Source organism: Ambystoma mexicanum, chromosome 10 (genome assembly GCF_040938575.1).
Source record: "Ambystoma mexicanum isolate Mex_15411 chromosome 10, UKY_AmexF1_1, whole genome shotgun sequence".
Lineage (NCBI taxonomy): Eukaryota > Metazoa > Chordata > Amphibia > Caudata > Ambystomatidae > Ambystoma > Ambystoma mexicanum.
The window spans coordinates 1426688530-1426706940 of record NC_090932.1 but is presented as its reverse complement, the minus strand read 5'-3'; positions in this window follow the sequence as shown (position 1 = coordinate 1426706940).

The window sequence follows — 18411 nt, the reverse complement described above, 5'->3', positions numbered from 1 at the left end:
AGTTCATCCCACTGAGTTTCACCATAACATATGGAACTCAAGCATATATATATATATATATTACATGTAGTTATGGTTAATTTGGTGTTTCCATAGGAAGAACACTTTTTGGGTGGCTTATAACTTTGCTCCCCCTGGACGAATCCTCACCAAACTTTGCAAAAAAAAGTATATGGCCCACTCTGAAGTTTGGTGAGGATTCGTCCAGGGGGGGCGAAGTTATAAGCCACCCAAAAAGTGCTCTTCCTATGGAAAGGAATTTCTGATGTCATCTTTGATGTCCTGGGTGTTAGTGTTAGCAGTGCACGGTGGCGGTGCGAGCTATGGTTGCTTATCTTACAATAACTGCCGAATTTCAGAGGTTTTTCGGTTTTACTTTGAACCATAACGTCCCTTTAACAAAGTTTTTTCACTGAATTTCATAGGTTTTTAGTAGCGCAACTTAACCATAACGTCCCTATAACAAAGTTTTTTTTACTAAATATATATGTGCCTGCAGTTATTTGAAAAATTAAGGTAGCTGCCATGTTGATAGAATTTTAGGAACAGGTTAAGGCCACTTGTGATTTTGGGATGATGAATCTTTTGCCTCCCTCAGCCTCCATCATCCACACCTCCCAACTCCTTGTCCTAATAGCAGGTAGTGCAACTATTTGGAGTAGGGAGAGGGAGAGAGCTAGCCAATCTGTATAATGGAAATTATGATAATAATGGAGTCACCAGCCCTATAAGAGATCAGTTTTCAACCTGTGAGGGACTTTTGGCTTGACTTTTCCACTCTATTGCTGGAGGTAGTCTACTTCTGGACTCTTGCGAGGGACAACTAGCAGAGAGACAAGGAGAGCTACCAAGGCCTTAAACATTGCACGGGAGACAGAGTCTGGGAAATCTAGATTTTATTTAATAGATATGAGTGTGTTATGCCAATCTGTGAACTTTTCATTCTATATATGTAAACAGTTCAGTGTCCACAATAGTACTGTAAATGTATTTATTATAATATTTCTAATGCACCACACACCCAAAGGTCTCAGTGCACAACATAAAACAAAACAAAAATAAACATACCCAGGCAAAACAATAAATCAAGCATAAAGAACAAAAGAAACAAGTCATATAAATTAGATAAAAACGGACAGCAGTCACAGCTTCACAAACTGGGTATTTACATATTTTTCTGTAGGACCTATTTAAAATCCACTACTAATGTCAAATTAGATGTCCCATGAAGACAATGTTCACAAATACTCAAAATGAGTAGAAGACTGCTGTCCCCACACCTCACCAATGCAAAGTCCCTATTGTTTTAGGAACACCAATTGTCTAATTTGATCCTCCAGAGAACCCTCAGATCAGAGGATCTTATAGTGGCCGGTCCAGTCTTCTGACATAACCTGGTAAGGATTTTGTTTCTGAGGGCCTCCCTTGGTTCAAACTCTGTACCTGTAGGCTCCTCCACATCAACGATGACAAAGTTTCTATGGTCCATAACATATCCGCTTTAATTTTCCTCTGCAATCACAGGCGTGTTTGTTTAATTGATACACACTTTCTTTATGATAATTCACATTTGTCTATAAATTCCACAATAATCAGAAGTGAGCAACATTATTGCACTGATTGAGTTCACATGTCATGTTCATCTTGACTCTGTCTTAACACATTAGCGAAAAAATCCTATTTACTTGTAAAGTACTCTATAGAGTCTTGACTCTATGCCACTGAGCTGCATGAATATGCGCATGATGAGCCAGAGGCAGTTACAGCAAGGACCCATCCGGGCCAACTAGCTCCATTCTCTCTGAAAGGGATACTGTGGACATAGGACTGGTTGAGCTTAATCCATTGGTACTTCCCCAAAGACTTCCACTAGCTATCTCACCAGAAGAACATGTAAGAGGATTCAATTCAACACTACAGCTAAGTCAATGCCTAGTCTGGGATACTGAATTGAAACCCTTATTGATATATCTTTATGTCCAGTTCATGCGTTCTGGATGACTACCCCTATATAACACCCCTCCCTTGGAATCCCCCTGACCCCACTGAGCCAAGAAGTAGTTTTGTTTTGCAAATTTAAAAGATTTATTTGAAAAAAATTAAACAATAGATATATGTATCACGCTTTATAATAAATTAATAATTGGATATCACACTTAATCTGATATGATAAAGATTAACAACGGAGAATCTGGCACTAGCACACTTGTGAATAGGAACAGAAGAAGAAGGTGGTAGAGAATGCTTTATATAAGTTCGGATGGATGTAATGTTGAATGAAAATGCAATACAGAAAATACTCAATATGATTTCAACCAAACAATGTAATCACTTTTCTCTGGCAATCCCCTCCCCCCTTTTATGCAATGCAAGGAAATGGAAGGAAAGCACACAGTTCTCAGAAATGCAATCAAATGTAATTCAGTTCACCCCAGCAAGCTTAGATTACAGATCAGAGTTTTAGACACAGGCCCAAAATGCTTTTATATGTGCTGGCAATGAAGTGAAAAATATACTAAAATGCTTTTAATTCCCTCTAGGAGGTTCAGGGTGAGTGGTATCAAGTTAATATTAGCCCAGGCTCACATCAGCAAGGATCTAGGAGTAACTAGCAGGTTATACGAATTTCTGGCAAATGGAAGGCAAGCAGCAGCAGATTTTTACATGTGAAGAAATTTGCAAATCGCGGTAAAATTCGCGGGTGCGCTGGGCGCGATTACAGAGGAACTACAAGGACTATCACTATCGTTTTGGGGTTCTAGGACAGCCTAGGATCTCAGCTTCCAGATGAAAGTTACTGCAAGTCTCTAGGACAAACGGTCACGGAGATATGAGCGATTAAATAAAGGTCGTTTTTCGGATTTGGAATGTTAAAATTCAAAGTGACAAGTGCAGCTTGCAACTAGAAAATGACAGGTGACAGTTAGGAGGCAGTTCTACTTAGATTAAATAGCTTGGATTATATTATTTTAACTAAGAGATTGGTTCTGCACAGTTCTGCTAGGTACTCACACTATATTCTTGAATTAGAATGGGCCTCGCCACGGATCTGGTCAGGTTTTAGACTGGACTCTGGTCTGGTCTGGTCTCTGCACTTCACAGTGATCTGGGTCAGCTCTCTCTCTAGCCTCTCTGGATTCTGGAGATTGATGGATTTAAAGTCTGGATCTTTCTGCACAGCTTTCTCTAGAGATTGATGGAGGTAAAGTATGAATTTTCCAGCAGAGCTTCCAGCTGCAAATGGATTTGAAGGTCCCTATCTGTCCTGTCTGTCTGCTTTTATCTGTTTTTAAAAGGGGTGTGTGTGCAGCATCACTAGACAGCCCCTCTCCACTTGTCATTGGCCACTTCATCCGCTTCCACTTGATTGGGGGAATGAAATGAAGTGTCATCATGATGAGGTCTGTTTATGATACAGAGAACCCACCCCTGTCAACTTTACACACAATCTATATTTGCTCAAAAAACATATTTGCACAGGTACACATTTGTTTAAAATTACACGCACCCTTCACATATCACAGGAGGTATACCCTGTCCAAATCTGCTCTTCCTGGGAGCTTGCATTCATAAATGGCAATATTTGCACTTTTTAACTGATTTTGCAATTTCGGACATTAACCCAAATTTACACACATGTGCGCAAGGAGTATGGACATTAATTGATGAAGTGTCAGATTTTTCACATGCATACATTTTGAGTAATATCCTCTTTTCCGCTAAAACCCCCCTGAACATACCACCGGGTCCTAACACGTCTTAAAATGTGGGCAGAAAAATCACAAGAATTATGGTATCATTTAAATAATTTTCACAAGTCCGCTCTATGAATTATTCATCTTTTTAGAGTTATGTTCTGGCCCCAAAGGGGTGTGGTTTCCCCCCAGCACAAGGTTGAATTTCTGGTTTTTCCAGTTCTGCCAAGCCAGCTTGCTCTCACAGGCAGTGCCCCTCCCCTGTCCTTCCAGGAGGAAGCTCCATTTACGACTCCCGCCAATAAAACATTTGCCTGAGTCAGGACAGGGCTTTGTTCAGAGCTCCTGTGTTCTGTGGGGGCTCCCCTTAATTCAATTATCAGAGAGATGGCATATCCTTAGTGTGGCCAGCAAAAGGCAGATAGGCCTGGGAACACAGCTGTGACTCAAGTTTCACTCCTGATGGGGGGTAGTTGCCAGGCAAAATTGGAACCTCTTTAAGCCAGTTTTTAGCTACATGTCATTTCTGTTCCCCAGTTTAAGTCACGACATTTTTTTACATATGCAGCTAGGATGCTGATTCTAAGTTTAAAACTATGACATTTAAACAATTGCAACCTATGTGACACTCAAAAGTAGGTCACTCATTTCTTTTAAACATTTAGATGTTTAGTGTCTTTCAGTCCAAATTTACTTAAACTGCTGAAATCCACAGCTCAGCCAGTCTTGTTATAAACCTTCAAGTCACTTCAGAATATAACTTTACATTGGATCCACCTCTCAGTAAGTCTTTCTTTGGCATGTTTTGGGTTCATTTATTCAGTTTTCTACAAAAAAGTAAAATCTGGTGTTGTTTTAAAACGCCGGCTTTCTGATAGTGGTGAGTACTGGTACTGCACCCCTTTTTTTTGGATTTAAGAAAATGAATTCCCAACAGTTATGGGTTTGCTTTTGGCAATCAGCATTGCCATTCCCAATGGTTTCAGACTGCTGTGTGGGTAGTCCGATGGTGGTTTTAGGCAGTGTCCTTCTGTGCCCATAACATCGGCAAAAATGAGTGGCAGCCTATTCTTCATGTGTTTCCTTGTGCATTTTCTGGGAAGCTCTGGCCATCATGATGTTTTCCATGTCAGTACTGCACAGTTTTGAGGTAGGGCTTGGATGCGTGGATAAAAACATCCCACAAGCCCCCCTCTTGCGATGGCCATTCTATTTCACTAATGGGACTCGCAAGACCTGGGATGTTTCCTCATCTTCTTCCAATAGATGGCACAGTTCAGCATCTTTTTCTCCATCCAGTCGGATCGATCGGTTCTCCTCGCCGGTCCTGATGGGAAGATTGGGCGGTACCCCGGGCCGATTGGATCTTCGTTCCCGTCTCCGGATCATCCTCCTTGGCCCGTCTCCAGGTTTTCTTTCTCCTAGGATGACAAAGGAAGAGCGGCAATACCTACTCATAGACGTTTTTCCACCACTGTTGAGATAGTGGGGCAGCATACGTATTTCATCATAACGAAACATTACATTCTGATTTTGAAAAAACAAACAGTATAACTAAGAGACAGTTTCATGCAAATCACGATATTTTAGAGACTAGATGTGGTATGTTTTATCGTTGGAACTGAATTAGTCTGAGACAGTACCCGCTAGGATTCCAGAGGATTCCTCCAGTTGTTGCAGAGTGTGCCTGGGATGGCAACATTTCAACTGGTTTATGTGGACCCACTTGTCTTCCCCGCTGCCAAAGGACCTTTGGGGATGTGGATTTTGTAGGCCACAGGGGAGATTTTGTCTATAATCTCAAAGGGTCCCTTCCATGTAGGCAAAAATTTTCGCTGTTTGGCCTGGTTCCTTTGGAAATTGTATAGATAGACCCGGTCACCCACCTGATATTCCTTCCTGGAAGTCTTCAGGTCATAGTGGGTCTTCATGCTATCAGCTGATCTTTCTAGATTCCGCTGAGCATAAGCAAAAGCATGTTGAAGGTGTTTCCTTAAATTCTCCACATACTCATGAGTGGTGGAGGCATTTATCAGTGTCTGCTCTTGGGTCCTGTAGAGCAAATGCTGAGGAAGCACCATCTTGCGCCCAGTCATCAACTCAAATGGTGACATTTTGGTTGCAGATGAAGGGGTAGATCTGATGGCCATTAGGACCAGAGGTAATCGGATATCCCAACTTGGCCCAGAATCTGCCACAAACTTCTTTAATATGCTCACAATGGTTCGGTTATATCTCTCTACTGCCCCAGACGAAGCTTGCCTGTAAGCAATGTGTAGCTTTCTCTTGACCCCCAGTATCTCCCACATCTTTGTCATTACTTCACTGGTGAAGTGGCTACCTCTGTCTGACTCAATCCTTTGAGGTAGACCAAAACGGGAAAAGATGTGGTTAATCATCAAGGCAGCTGCCGTTTCTGCCTTGCAGTTTGGGGCTGGGAGACATTCCACCCACTTGGTAAACAAGCATGTCACAGTCAACATGTACTTATTCCCCCTAGCAGAGCGAATCACGGGGCCTACAAAGTCGATTTGTAAATCTGACCATGGCAGTGTCATCCCCCTCTTTTGGAGAGGCGCACGGTGCGTGAGGGATGATGGCTGAAATTGTGCACACACAAGACACCCCTTCAAGTATTGGTCGAGGTCCTGCCCCATGTGTGGCCAGTATGCAACCTCTCTTAAGATTTCCAATGTTGTGTGAAACCCCCTATGACCGGCGGTGGCCGCATCATGGGCGTGACTTAACAACAGGCTTCGGAATGAGGTAGGAACCACCCACTGATCGTGGCCAGCTTTGGATTTCCTTACCAGCAAACCGTCTTGGATCCGGAACATTTTTGGACATTTCATCAACACTCTTAGGTCCTCTTTCCCAATATAATCGGTATCCGTCAAGGGAAAGTTCTCAGGGTCCTCAAGGTGTTGGTAAAACTTACCAATAATTGGATCCCCCTTCTGAGCGGTAATCAAATCAGCATCAGGGGTCTCCTTACTCCATTGTGCAATTGAAAGGTCGTGTGAGCATTTGTCTGGGACCTAGTGATAGCAGTGACCTGGATCTCCCCCAACAGGGACTCAATCTCAATTAGATCCCCTTGGATGGCCCCGGTTTTGGCCAGCTGATCAGCTAAGTCATTTCCAGTTTTGTCTGGTCCCTCTACTTTGGAATGACCCTTGATCTTTTTCCAATAGATGGTCATCTCATTCGAGGTGACCAGATCATCAATGTTTTGGATCAACTTCCCATGTTTCAAGGGTTTGTTGTTAACACATAACATGCCTCTAGTTTTCCAATTAACCAGGTGCTCCACGAACCCGTTCCGTACATAATCCGAATCTGTGATTATGACCAGTTCGTGGAGTTGATGCTGGACAGCAGTGAAGATGGCCTGATGCACAGCCATCAATTCTGCCACCTGACTACTTCGGGGACCAATTTTGTATCCAGCGGAGGGTTCTGGGGACTCATTCACCCATGCATTCCCTACGCCGGCCACCAGTTCTTTCTCCCCGTTGTTGTCAACATGGTAAGAGCATCCATCCACATAGACAGTGGGCATTCCCTCACACTTGTCCTCTTCAAAGACTTTGTGTGGGGAATTAAGGTATGCCTCCGTGTTGTCCTTGATTTTTAGACTTTCGTCCTCGAGATAGTTTTCTCTGGCACAATCATGCAAGTCAGCCAGACCTTGCGCGAGGGGACTCTTCTTGTTTTGGCCATATCGGACCTCCACAGGAAAGCCTTGCATTGACAGAAACCAGGAAGTAATTCGGGAATTACTCACATTTCCGGCCCGGATTCTATCACTTTGGAGATATTGCAGAGGCTGGTGTGGAGTCTCCACTATGATGTGTTCCCCCTGGATAAACGGGCGGTAATTCTTCAATGCCCACACCGTCGCCAGGAGTGCCTTCTCACAATCATTGAATTTTTCCTCCACAGAGGATAAAGTTTTGCTCGCATAGGAGATTACTTTATTGACCTTGTCATGCTTTTGGTATAATACTGCCGTCAAGCACGTATTAGAGAACCCTGTCTCCAGGAAGAACTCCTTGTTTCTGACAGGGTAAGCTAGGCAAGGCGCTTGTGAGAGGCTTCTTTTGAGTTGTTTTACTGCCTCGGCTTGTTCTGGACCCCATTCCCACTTGACCCCCCCTTCAGGAGATGAATCAGGGGTCTGGTGATCTCTGCGTAGCCCTCAATGAACTTTCTGCTGTAATTAGTCAGTCCAAGGAGGCTCCTTAGTTCTCGCAGAGTTGTGGGGTCTTTCAGTTTCTGAAGTGCTTCCACTTTCTTTTCCTGGGGACAGAGACCCTGAGGAGTAATCTCATGCCCCAAGAAATTAACACGGGTTCTACACCACTGTGCTTTCTGAAAGGAAAGTTTTGCTCCGGCGGCCCTCAACTGCGTCAGAACATAACGGATCTCCGCTATGTGTTCCTCCACAGATGAACTTTTGATGAGAACATCATCTACATAAGCCAGGTTACCCCTCGCACCCAGGTCGGGCATGGCCTTATGTAGGAAAATGTTGAATTCATTGCCGGAGTTGAGGTATCCGAAGGGAGTCCGGGTCCATGTGTATTGCTGGCCCCCAAAGGTAAAAGCCAGTTTGTATTGGTCCTCCCTACTGACAGGCACGGTCCAGTATCCATTGGTCAGGTCTATTGCAGTGAATACCTGTGACCCCTGGATCTGGGCCAGCCCTTGGTCAATGTAGGGCAGAGGCCATCGGGAAGTATGGACCCGTTTGTTGAGCTCCCTGAGGTCAGCGCAGAGTCTCCACTGGCCGTTTGGCTTCAATATTCCCAGCACCGGATTATTGAAGGTGCTGTGGACTGGACGGATTATTCCCAGGGACACAAGGTTCTTAATTATTTCAGTAAGGGACTCCATGGATGCGAGAGGCAAACGATATTGCTTCACAAACACTGGAGTCATGCCAGGGTCCGTGGGGATTGTTGTTGTGTGGATGTCCGTGCGACCACAGTCATATGAGTCTACCGCAAAGAGATCTTGGAAATCCAAGAAAACTTGTTTCAACTTTTGCTTCTGTTCCAGAGTCACACAGGCGTCAGCTAGGTTGACTCTCTCTTCCACCATCTGCCTGAAGCCTGGAAAGACTTCTGGTTTGGCTATTTCAGCGGCCTCCTCCAGCTGGGTGGAGAAGTCCCTGGTCAGAGTGCTGATTTGGACTGGAGGCTTCAGGTGGGAAAGGCAGCCCTCATGGACCTGGAAAATCACCTCATCCCTCCTGAAGTCACAAGTCACATCTTCCTTACCATAGGGGCAGGAAGTGTACACCAGGAAGTTCCCCCCATGCCGGGTAAAAATCCTGTCTGGTGTTGTATTGTCATCACTGTCACTGTCAAAGCAGTCCTTGGGGATTGGCCCTAACAGTTCATTACCTAAATCTATGGAAAAATGTCGGTCATCAACCGCCATTCCAATAATGGTGCCTGCGGCTAGAGTAATACTTTTTAAGTCGCTGTTATCCACCTCTATTGGAATGGTGTCATGTTCTTTGTTGACTAATGGTGTTGGGTTTACCCCCAACCCTTGCTGTTGGAGAGAAGCGTTTAGATGTATGTAAGCATCAGGGTTTTTCAAATGTTGTCCTCTGTTAACTTGCACTTCCAGGGAGAATTGTCGGGTCCTTTCTGGGATGGTGACTTCCTCTTTAACCTGAATTTCAACTGCATAAGGTAGCAATTGAGCTGACCTAAATGCTTTTTCTGGATCATCAAAGCCCATGGGATTATCCGCTAATCGGGACCAAGCTTTGAAGTTTATTAGGTCCAAACTAATGGCAAAGCGATTGAGAATGTCACTGCCTAAGTAAAAGGCGGCAGGGACGTCTCGCACGACCCAACAATTGTGGACTATGCTCTTGTTGCCAATGGAGATTTTGAGCATACACCTGCTTGGCAGGAGATGTTTGGAATTAGGTGCTTCCAGGTCCATTTCCCATTTGTCTATCAGTTTGAAGGTGGGAATGGCTGGATCTTTTGGGAGTTGGCGGAACATGGCTTCGCTGATAAGGCTCTTACCGTTGTTCACACACACTCGAGCGAGAACAGAGTCCTTCCCATCATTTAACTGAACAGGGATGAACAACTGCTCTCCAATTTGCTGAATATCAGCCAGGCTCTGAGTTGATTTCACATCTTTCTGGACTATAGGAGTGGGAGTTTCTGATTGTGGATTAGTATAGAATCTCAGAGTGTTTCCTTCCAGCGTGGAGTACCACTTTAGACTTGAAGGAAGGTTGATTTTCAGAAATAGAGAGGACCCTCCATCACCAGTCTGTTGTCCTACTGCTATTACTGTCACGTCTGGAGTTTGGCTATTCTGGAAGTGAAATTCTACTTGGTGAGATTTTTGTTCAACCATGTGGCAGGTGCCGTTTAAACTAACAGGGTTGACACTCTGTTTTAATTTTATTGGTCGGCTAGTCTGGGTCCAGAGGACCTTGTTTACACAATCTATTAGGGGTGACAACCCTCTCAGGAGGTCATTCCCCAGTAAACAAGGGGTGCCCTCTGGAGTCACAACTATGACTGGGTGTTTCAACTTGTGTCGCCCAATTTTAATGTCCAAGTCTGCCGTCCCCTCGACGGGAATTTCCTTCCCGTCAAAGTTCTGCAGTTGTCCAGGAAGAGAGGTGAGAGGAATTTGGTAATTCCCTCCCCTTCCTGCATTCAGTTCATCAAAGGCCCTTCTGGACAGAAGGGTAGCTTGAGATCCCGTGTCCACCAGTGCCAAAATTGTACCCTGCCCCTGTACTTGTACCGGGGCATAGTATCTTCCCTCCTTCTCCTCAAGGGGGCACAGATAATGCACATTTTTGGACAACTGGTGGGCTAACTTTCTGGTTTTGGACATCGCTAGCGAAGAGATTTGGGCAGAATTCTGTGGAGAGCCTTGGGAATCTGAAAGAAAAAGTTGGCAACTGGAGATCAGAGCCATTGTGGGTTCCCCTGGCTCCGGTTCCGGGCCGCCCCCCCCTTTTTGGAGGCAGTCACCAGGATGGGTTTGAACCAGGGGATTTTCTTGCTGTTGGTTCTGGGATGAGATGGTGGGCGGCGGTAGCTCAGTCTCCACATCTCCCCAGTCTGGATTTGCATCCCTAGGGACCCATTTTTCTTTGGGAGGAGTTCCCCCCTCTCTGAAGGAGAAGATCCTTTTCCCAGGATCCTCTGAGGATCCCTCTCCCTCAAATTGGAAGATCTGTACCTCCTCCTCAAACTGAGTCTGTTTGGGTCTTTTGTTTCTCCTACCACCCCTCTGCTCCTTAGGAGGCAGACTTTCAGGGGCAGGAGATTTTGTTTCCGGTTCCTGGGTTTCCAGGGGCTGTTTACAAGTGAGGAAGGAAGCTTCCTCCAAGGCTTTACACCCCCCTTCCCCTTGTGCCTCCTCCCTGGGAACCGGTGAGTTATCGGGGTGCTGCCCCCGTCATTGTTCTGGAGTACCAGGTCCAGAGTTTGGGGCATTCTGTGCCGGCATGCCCATCTGAGGGTTCTGCTGCGCCCTCAGTATTTGACCCAGATCCCTTGCCATATTTTGGACCTGGCGCTCTAATTGGGAAACCCGCTCAGGCTGATACGGGGCCCTGTTTTCTCCCCTGGGCTGATCCCGGGAAGGGTAGCTATCCCTTCTTTGGTAGTACCCCTGGTTAGGAAGATTTGGATACCCCTCCACCCTTGGCCTCCCCTCTCCCGGATTCGGTTGTCTGGGCTCAGGGAATTGGGGAAAGAAGGGTGGAGGATTTTGGGGCTGGAAATTGGGTGGATACCTGGGGAAAAAGTTCTGCCCAGGATTTGGAGAATTTCTGCCCTCCGGTGGGAAGTTAGGAGGGAAGTTCCCTGGGTTAGGTGCTTGGCTGGATCCCCCCCCTTGGGCTGGAGGAGTCCACACATAACCCAGGATGGGTCTGTTTCCCTTGTAACGGGGGCTTACATAATCAGGAGAGCGAGGGACCCCATTTGTGGGGCTGCCTCCCTGGCTCCCTGTCTGTGACTGGCCCGAGGACCTTCTGGGCCTAGCATTATTAGGTGCCGGTAGGTTTTTAGGCCCCCCCATCTCCAACTCTAAAACGGGGGTGACCTTTACCTCTGCCACCTTGGCAGCAGCAGGGGTGCTGTTGGTTTTGGGATTTTTCTGGGTATTACTTTTATTTTCTATGGGCTTCTGCACCTCATAGATCCGGGTAGCCTGTTCAATGACCCATTCTAAAGATCTTTTCTCATGAAAGTCCCTCACGAGCTGGGTCATTATGTATTTGAGCAAGGCATGGAAAAACGTATTAATAAATTCTCTGCTATCCGTGCGCACCCTTCTTGTGGTCTGTGCAAAAGCACGCTTTAACTCCTTCACAAATTCTTGTGGGGCCTGATCCTCCCCACATTGTAAATTGTAGGCTGCCTTGCGAGCCTCTTGGGGATTTCTGTGAACAGAAAAATGTTTTAATATGGCCGCCCTATAGGTGGACCACCTGGAATGATTTTGGTCCTCCAGCTCTGCAAAGAAACTGGAGTACTCTGGGGAGAATGTCCACTTTACATATTGGATACAGCTTTGGCTGTCCTTCAAATGGAAAGTCTCCATCATTTGCTCAAACAACTCTAAGTGCTCCCAAACAGAATACTTGGCATTCTTATGATACGGCCGTGATGACGCTCCTGATTGCCTTAATCTGTTTCAATGGGTCCTTAATCAAGGCCCTTTTTGCCTTATTGGCCTTTTTGGTTCGGGTAACCCTTGTCCATTCGTCCTCTGACTCAGAGGCACTGCTTCCAGAGGTTCCCGTCTGTTCTTCCAGGTTTTCCCGGATTCTGCGAGCCTGGGAATGGCTGGCAGAATGTGGGGACCTGGTCTCCTGTGTCCTGTACCGCTCAGAGGAGTCTTCAGATCCCTCCTTGCTGCCAGGATTTGATGGGTACCCCCCCACTGACCTAACTGGGCAGAGGTTTTCAGGATGCCCTTAATGGGCCTACTCACCTGGGTTCCCCATCAAATTGCACTGTGCTTGGGTGCACATACCCGGATGCCCGCCCCTCCATTCCTGGGTGGTACTGGCCTATGAGCCCCATGCTTCTGGCTGGATAGTAATCTGCCATCCCTGTGGCCCTGTGCTCATGTGCGCCAGGGGACATGGGGGTGGCAGAGTCCAGGGACTGAGAGAAATAAAGGCCTCTGGTACTAGGGCTCCTGGGGTTATACTCCGGAGTTTCTCTTTCCCAGCGAACCTCATCTCTATCCGCCCCTGCTCCCTGTTGCAATGCAAGAGCCTGCGCCTTCAGTTCCTCAGTTAAGGCCTTACTAGACTCTATCAGTCTCTCCTGCATCGCTACCTGTTGTTGGAGCCTATCATTGTGCTGGCAGAGAGCCTCATTCTCTCTCTGTGTTTCCTGATTGGTCCTGGAGCACTGGGCCAGTCTTTGCTGCAGGAGGGTTACCTCCTGAGCTGTGTCCCTATTGGCCTGCTCCTGTCTTGCCAGAGCCTCCTCCACCCTCCTGGTGTGCTCTAGCAAGTCCTGGTGTTCTTTTTGGAGGTCACCCAGTCCCTGGTGGGCCAGGTGATTTTCTTCTGTTTTTCTTTTTAAATGGCAGACTTCCTGGCCTAAGGTATCCCTTTACTGACTAAGAGCCTGCATTTGTGCTGCCAGGTCATCCCTCTGCCTTTGAAAGGCACCAGCTTTCTGGCGTTCTTCATCAAACTCTGCCTGGGTATCCAGGTCTTTCAAAATCAGCTTGTTGCTCTCTGCCTTCACTCTATCTAGATGACTTTGCAGGGTGGCTACCTGCTCCGTGCATGCCCTGTTAATGTCTAATTGTTGCTCCAGCTTTTTCTGGCTCTGCAGTAGGGAGTCCAAACCTTCTTGGTACTCCTTCTGCAAGGCCAGAAATCTGGTATCCTGGTCAGCCTTTTCCTGTTGCAGGATGTCCATATCCCTCTTTATTTTAATGATGTGCTGTCTACTCTCATTTTCTGACTCCTGGCTCCCCTGCAGCCTCTGCTCAGAAGAGACCAGGTCAGATTGGACCTTCTCTAACGCCATCTGTCGCTTATTCGCCAGATCTTGGTTTTCTGTACATTTATCCTGCATGTCTCCCATATAGAGGTACAGGTATGCCGCTATCCTAACCATCTTGTCTTGTTCATCCTTAGCCTTAGGAGCCATGTATAGTTCACTCAGGGCCACGTGTAGGGGACCCTGATCTCCCCATATATCTGACCCTGTTTCAGTGACCTGTTGCGTGATGGCCTGCAACCAGACCATGCGGTCCTGGTGAGTCCACTCACCTCTCACAAATAACTTATGTAAGAAGTGCTCTCTGGCTATTTTCATGTCTACTAAGGTCGTCATTCTAGAGATTGGTCTCTGTCCTGACTTACAGAAATTAGTATTTTATTTTTGCAAAACAGACCTTTTTCTTAGAGCGTTCCTTTGAGGAGTGCTTTACAGCGTAACACAGCGTGTGATCCGACCGGATATGTGTATCTGGTCAGCTGGCACGCTGTATTAATCTGCACAAGTGATAGATCTAACCCAAACGTCCGGCACGAGCCCCCAATTTTGTAAGAGGATTCAATTCAACACTACAGCTAAGTCAATGCCTAGTCTGGGATACTGAATGGAAACCCTTATTGATATATCTTTATGTCCAGTTCATGCGTTCTGGATGACTACCCCTATATAACACCCCTCCCTTGGAATCCCCCTGACCCCACTGAGCCAAGAAGTAGTTTTGTTTTGCAAATTTAAAAGATTTATTTGAAAAAAATTAAACAATAGATATATGTATCACGCTTTATAATAAATTAGTAATTGGATATCACACTTAATCTGATATGATAAAGATTAACAACGGAGAATCTGGCACTAGCACACTTGTGAATAGGAACAGAAGAAGAAGGTGGTAGAGAATGCTTTATATAAGTTCAGATGGATGTAATGTTGAATGAAAATGCAATACAGAAAATACTCAATATGATTTCAACCAAACAATGTAATCACTTTTCTCTGGCAATCCCCTCCCCCCTTTTATGCAATGCAAGGAAATGGAAGGAAAGCACACAGTTCTCAGAAATGCAATCAAATGTAATTCAGTTCACCCCAGCAAGCTTAGATTACAGATCGGAGTTTTAGACACAGGCCCAAAATGCTTTTATATGTGCTGGCAATGAAGTGAAAAATATACTAAAATGCTTTTAATTCCCTCTAGGAGGTTTAGGGTGAGTGGTATCAAGTTAATATTAGCCCAGGCTCACTTCAGCAAGGATCTAAGAGTAACTAGCAGGTTAAACAAATTTCTGGCAAATGGAAGGCAAGCAGCAGCAGATTTTTACACGTGAAGAAATTTGCAAATCGCGGTAAAATTCGCGGGTGCGCCGGGCGCGATTACAGAGGACTATCACTATCGTTTTGGGGTCCTAGGACAGCCTAGGATCTCAGCTTCCAGATGAAAGTTACTGCAAGTCTCTAGGACAAACGGTCACAGAGATATGAGCGATTAAATAAAGGTCGTTTTTCAGATTTGGAATGTTAAAATTCAAAGTGACAAGTGCAGCTTGCAACTAGAAAATGACAGGTGACAGTTAGGAGGCAGTTCTACTTAGATTAAATAGCTTGGATTATATTATTTTAACTAAGAGATTGGTTCTGCACAGTTCTGCTAGGTACTCACACTATATTCTTGAATTAGAATGGGCCTTGCCACGGATCTGGTCAGGTTTTAGACTGGACTCTGGTCTGGTCTCTGCACTTCACAGTGATCTGGGTCAGCTCTCTCTCTAGCCTCTCTGGATTCTGGAGATTGATGGATTTAAAGTCTGGATCTTTCTGCACAGCTTTCTCTAGAGATTGATGGAGGTAAAGTATGGATTTTCCGGCAGAGCTTCCAGCTGCAAATGGATTTGAAGGTCCCTATCTGTCCTGTCTGTCTGCTTTTATCTGTTTTTAAAATGGGTGTATGTGCAGCATCACTAGACAGCCCCTCTCCACTTGTTATTGGCCACTTCATCCGCTTCCACTTGGTTGGGGGAATGAAATGAAGTGTCATCATGATGAGGTCTGTTTATGATACAGAGAACCCACCCCTGTCAACTTTACACACAATCTATATTTGCTCAAAAAACATATTTGCACAGGTACACATTTGTTTAAAATTACACGCACCCTTCACATATCACAGGAGGTATACCCTGTCCAAATCTGCTCTTCCTGGGAGCTTGCATTCAGAAATGGCAATATTTGCACTTTTTAACTGATTTTGCAATTTCGGACATTAACCCAAATTTACACACATGTGCGCAAGGAGTATGGACATTAATTGATGAAGTGTCAGATTTTTCACATGCATACATTTGAGTAATATCCTCTTTTCCGCTAAAACCCCCCTGAACATACCACCGGGTCCTAACACGTCTTAAAATGTGGGCAGAAAAATCACAAGAATTATGGTATCATTTAAATAATTTTCACAAGTCCGCTCTATGAATTATTCATCTTTTTAGAGTTATGTTCTGGCCCCAAAAGGGTGTGGTTTCCCCCCAGCACAAGGTTGAATTTCTGGTTTTTCCAGTTCTGCCAAGCCAGCTTGCTCTCACAGGCAGTGCCCCTCCCCTGTCCTTCCAGGAGGAAGCTCCATTTACGACTCCCGCCAATAAAACATTTGCCTGAGTCAGGACAGGGCTTTGTTCAGAGCTCCTGTGTTCTGTGGGGGCTCCCCTTAATTCAATTATCAGAGAGATGGCATATCCTTAGTGTGGCCAGCAAAAGGCAGATAGGCCTGGGAACACAGCTGTGACTCAAGTTTCACTCCTGATGGGGGGTAGTTGCCAGGCAAAATTGGAATCTCTTTAAGCCAGTTTTTAGCTACATGTCATTTCTGTTCCCCAGTTTAAGTCAAGACATTTTTTTACATATGCAGCTAGGATGCTGATTCTAAGTTTAAAACTATGACATTTAAACAATTGCAACCTATGTGACACTCAAAAGTAGGTCACTCATTTCTTTTAAACATTTAGATATTTAGTGTCTTTCAGTCCAAATTTACTTAAACTGCTGAAATCCACAGCTCAGCCAGTCTTGTTATAAACCTTCAAGTCACTTCAGAATATAACTTTACATTGGATCCACCTCTCAGTAAGTCTTTCTTTGGCATGTTTTGGGTTCATTTATTCAGTTTTCTACAAAAAAGTAAAATCTGGTGTTGTTTTAAAACGCCGGCTTTCTGATAGTGGTAAGTACTGGTACTGCACCCCTTTTTTGGATTTAAGAAAATGAATTCCCAACAGTTATGGGTTTGCTTTTGGCAATCAGCATTGCCATTCCCAATGGTTTCAGACTACTGTGTGGGTAGTCCGATGGTGGTTTTAGGCAGTGTCCTTCTGTGCCCATAACATCGGCAAAAATGAGTGGCAGCCTATTCTTCATGTGTTTCCCTGTGCATTTTCTGGGAAGCTCTGGCCATCATGATGTTTTCCATGTCAGTACTGCACAGTTTTGAGGTAGGGCTTGGATGCGTGGATAAAAACATCCCACAAACAACCAAGATACTCTTGGCAGGCAAGGTCAACCATATTCGAGACCACACTCGACAAGGAGGAGCCAATGGATAGACCAGGGACATTTTCTGCATTATCACCTTGAGGAAAACCTGTTGGATGTCATGTAGGAAGTCATGACCAGATTAAATTGGTGTGTTTCTGTTGATGTGCCCCATAATGCCATTTTGTTTGTCATTGTGAATCTCTTCTCTTATAATATGTATGTGCTCATGGACTTTGCAACGGTAAAGCACTGAGTTAAGCTTGTCATGACTTCCCACATCAACTATATTTCAAGGGTGTTGATGTGTTAAATATGCACAACTTAAGTGCATGTTAACTAAGGTTTTTTCAGTGAATCTCAAGGGTTTTTTTATACCATCATTTTTCATGGCCCCCTGGCCAGGGCCTTTGTTGGTGTCCACTGTATATTTTCCCCAAATATGTTTCTTTTGTACCCACCAGCTACAGCCATGGACACCTTACATGCCTTCAGCCCTGACCACTGTATCTTTTGAAACACTCCCTTTCTTTCACACTCACTAGCCATGGTCTTCACCCATGACCATGGGCCCTGGCCTTCGTCTTCCGGCCGTGGCCCCTTTACATGTTGCCCAAATAACTTTCTTCCAGTCAGCCATAGCCACTCTAAATATTTCTATAATATGCTTCATAAAAGAGCCGACTAGCCATGGCCTTTGGCTGTGGCCAGTGGCCATGTTCGCTGTGGTCCCTTGACATGTTGCCACAATAGGTTTCGCTGGGGCCCACTAGCCATAGGCTTCAGCCATGGCCAGTGACTACGGCCTTTGGCCGCGTCAACTTTTCATAATGCATCATTCAGTTCCTTAAAGTAACCCAGTACCCATAGTCTTCAGCCACATACATTCCCCCACCTCACTGTAACATTTCACTTTTTTGTATTAATCTAACTTTTTTAATTCCTTCATTTTTAGAAACCTTTTTCCCATAACTGGGGTTAGTACAACCCCAATAATAGTAATATACTACAAATAACCCTGGTTATTTATTTGACATACATTAATTCCCGATCCCGGTTTCTACTATAACCCCATTTATGTGAAAATAACCCTGGTTATGTGACTTCAAACTCTGAACTTTGTCCACAGAACCCCCAACTCCCCATTTTCAAACAGT